The following is a 3,896-nucleotide window of genomic DNA, read 5'->3' on the forward strand; positions in this document are numbered from 1 at the left end:
GCCTCGCATGATCCTGGCCACCCCCCACCCCAGGACCCGCCGGGCGAACAGTCACCACCCGGCTGCAGGGCGGAGAGCTTCAGTTTGATGGCTGGTGTTTTGAGGAGCGGCTTTCCGTCCCCCCGCCCCCCGCAAGAAGACAGGGCCAATGCAGAGAAAGTCAGGACATGCCACGGAAAGTTCCAGGTTCTTCCCCAAGAAGCAGCAGTTGGAAGCCGCGCCTCCCGCTCCCGAGCACCAAGAAGGAAACCAAACGTCCTGCTATTTCCACAGAGCAGCACGGGCGTGCAGAGCTGAAAACGGAGAAGCTGTGTTTTTTCAGACTGTTGGACGTTAAAGGTTGCAGAGCCCTTGGGGATGGCGGGAGGCGGGGAGAGGGCACAGCAGGCGGCGTCAATTTTGCTCAGAACAGGAAAGGGCCGGTGTGATGGCCAGGCCGGGAATGGAAGCGTAAGAACGTCTATTTCCTCTTCAGGGCAATCATCACAGGTGGGAGAGCTGGAAAAAAACACAATCGAAAGGCAGGAAAGTCACGATAAGAGCATGCCGTGGGGCGACCAGGGAGCAGCATTAACCTGTGAACCCAAAGCGCGTCCACGGAGAGACGGCGAGGACAGGAAGGGCCAAGAGGGGGACCTGCAGTGGTTGGGATCCCAGTGCAGGCAGGAGGGGCCCGGCTGGACAGAGCCCTGGCCGTGGGAGGCCCTGCTAACTCCTGGCCCACAAACTAGTTGGTCCAAAATCAAGATAAATCGAGATAGAGCACAACTGGAAGCAGCCCCACGTTAGCGTGCAGGGGCGTGGGGATGGCGGTCGTGGCCTCGTGGGAGCCTGCGCGGGGCACTCGGAGGGAGGGTCGGGGGGGTCCCCCCCGCTTGGGAAACCCAAGGGCAGGGGCCATCGCGCCTGTGCAGGTGACTTGCAGAAAGGGCTCAGGCAGTTTGTCCCAAGTGCCAGGCAGCACCTTTCAGGACGTGGCTCCGTGCGGGTTCAGGGGCTGCCCCACCAGCTGAGCGCCCCCCAACCCGTCAAGGGCCATCCATTCTTCTGACCTGACTCTGCCCCTCGTGGGGGGCAGGGGGGGCAAGGCATTTCCTGGGGAGGCAGAGGCGCCCCCGGGCACTGGCTTGCTCTCAGTTCTGCTGATTTCCTCTGAGGGCTGGACGGATTGGACCTCGCTGCCCCGTGGGAGAGCATGGTGGCTGCCCTGCCACCCGAAATTTCCCCACTTGGAAGCGCCCTTCCCTGCGCAGCGCTGGCGAGGCCTTTGTGCTCAGCCTCCGGAGGAAGGGCGCACGGGGTATGTGTGGCCCGGACGAGCAGGGAGAGGAAATGCAGACGCAGGGCCATGAGTCCTTTATGGACAAGGGGCCGCTGTGGTGGTCTAGCCAGCTGGTAGACACCGCCAGGGTGGCTGGGGCATAGAAGGTGGCATGGATGACATTCTTGAGGCAGACTCGCTTAAGGAGGTACCACCTTCACACACACACACACACGCACACACACCCCTGTCACCGCTGAGGACGGGGCTTTTTCAGATGGTACAGAAGGATTTTGCTGGCCCCAAATCCCCAACTATACCATTCTCAAAATTAAATCCATGGGTGGGAAAGACCAAAGCGGAGAAAACAATAATTCAAAAGTGACAGAGAAAAGAGAGTATTTTTATAATCTTGGGAGCCAGGAACACCTTCAACGGCGGGAAAATCCAGCGGCATAAGAAAGCCTGGGGGCCTGGCTGCCTGGGTGGCGCCAGCTGGTGCAACCCCAGGAGTTCAGCGAGGTACGTGTGCCGCGGCCCAAGGGCTGGGACTGAGGATCCACAAAATGCTGGTCAGGAGACGGGGGGACGCCGCCCACCCTGCGAGGAGAGACACACAGCCGAGAAGAAAATGACCGAGGCAATGACGCAATCTACGAAAGCAGAAATTCAAACCACCAGCGTATGTCTAGAAACCGCCCCATCTCACCAGAGGTCAGGGAACATGCGACGTTTCCCTCGAGGATGGGAAGAAACGCGCGTGTCCATGTCACCAGGGAGCCAGCTGTGAGCGGCTTCTTTCGAGGACACTGGAGAGGCGTGCGTTGGAGCAGAGCCTTTGGGGCGCTGGCTGCAAGTAAGTGGCACCTGCTCTGGGACCAGGTTCTTTTCTCTGGGTCGCCCCGCAGGAGCAGAGGCAGGAAGGGCCTGCCAGCCGGAGAGACCCATCAGGAGGTGGTGCACGGCCACCTCCCCGCTCAGAACCAGCCTGGACGGCGCAGAGACGGGACCACAGGGACAACCCCGGGAGAGGCCCGGCGAGCAGGGCGTGGGCCGGAGCTCTATGCTGTGTGTTATTTGTGTTCCAGGGAGACAGAGTTCAGGTGAGGCTCGAGCGCTGAAGTGGAGGAGCGGCTGACGCGAGCGTTGCAGGTGGACGCGGACGGTGATGTGCCCAGACGGCCCTGCCCCGCCCGGGAGGGAGGGACCAGGTCCGCAGAGCGGGTGGTGGGCACAGCCGCGTTCTCAACAGAAGGCAGCGTGATTACGCGGGGGCCCCTTTGAAATAAGAAGGGTTTTTAACAATTACTCTCTGAAGCAACTTTGTTTTCAGAAAAGAAGGCAGAGAAAAATAAACACCTGTTCACAGGTGGGTTTTTGTTTACTGCTTTTTGTTTGATTGTTTTGCTTTTTAGGGCTGCACCCGCGGCATATGGAGGTTCCCAGGCTAGGGGTCCAATCAGAGCTACAGCTGCCGGCCTACACCACAGCCACAGCAACACTAGATCTGAGCCACGTCTGCAACCTACACCACAGCTCATGGCAACACCAGATCCTTAACCCACGGAGCAAGGCCAGGGATCAGACCCGCATCCTCATGGATGCTGGTTGGATTCATTTCCACTGAGCCACGAAAGGAACTCCCACAGCTGGGTCTTTATCAAGTTATTTCACTTATAAACAAAATTCAGCTTCTCCAATATAAAAGTTGTATACTTGCATTAAACCAGACTTACACAATTACACTAAGACAGAAGGAGAAAAGACAGCCATAATATTCTACCCGGAAAGTTTCTCGTGTTGCCAGCCATTTCCTATGAGCAGGTTTTCGGTTTGCTTTATTTCACAGGTTTGCAGAACACACTCAGCTCAGTGTCTTGCGGTACTTGCTTTGTCCATTTCTTGTGTGTTTTTATCGTGTTTGATGTTCCCTCTTGGAACTGCCTTCAGTTTCCTGGAAGTTTCTCATCTTGCAGGTATTGATAACATTTTATTCTTCGAAGGGTGTTTTTCAGTTTTTCACACAATTATTAAGGCTATCCCAACCTTGTCTTTGTATATAGGTCTCCAAAGCGTCTTCAGACTGACTCAGAAATTCATCAAAACCAGTTTCATCCAAATGTGTGGACACATCACGGATGTATACTTTTAAGTCTTTTAAAAATATTTTCTATGATATTTTTAATATTCTGAAAATTTACATATGATCGATGTTCTTGTTTCAGCTTCTTGGTTAAGTTTGGTTTTGTTTCTGACTTTGTCTGCAGCCTGAGGAAGCTCCCGGGTCAGGGATTGAACCCGAGCCACAGCAGCAGCGACCTGAGCCCCTGCAGTGACAACACTGGATCCTTCGCCTGTTGCACCACAAGAGAACCCCTAAGGGTTTCTGGTTTGGGGAGAGGAATTAAAGAAACAGTCATTCCGACTGTTGCTTTGACAGCTTACTGATGGGGTGATTTTTGTTTGTTAATGCAGAGCAGGAAACGCCCGGCTCGAGGAAGCACCAGTTTCCAAGGACAGACGTGGCAGGCGCATCCGGGGCGGCCTTGCCTGAATCTCCCTGTGGAGTGTGGGCAAGTGTTTGTGAAAGGAATGCGAAGAGCACATGTAACCGCTTCATGGTGATCTTTTCTTT

The 3,896-nt window shown here is 55.4% G+C and overlaps 1 long non-coding RNA gene across 1 annotated transcript; it reads left to right on the top strand.

Moving 5' to 3' along the window:
- LOC106508781 lies at positions 228 to 2,622 on the top strand. Its single transcript, XR_001305810.2, has 3 exons — positions 228 to 489; positions 2,038 to 2,117; positions 2,350 to 2,622. It is a non-coding gene; the product is annotated as an uncharacterized LOC106508781 (long non-coding RNA).

The sequence above is a fragment of the Sus scrofa genome, chromosome 1 (genome assembly GCF_000003025.6).
Source record: "Sus scrofa isolate TJ Tabasco breed Duroc chromosome 1, Sscrofa11.1, whole genome shotgun sequence".
NCBI lineage: Eukaryota > Metazoa > Chordata > Mammalia > Artiodactyla > Suidae > Sus > Sus scrofa.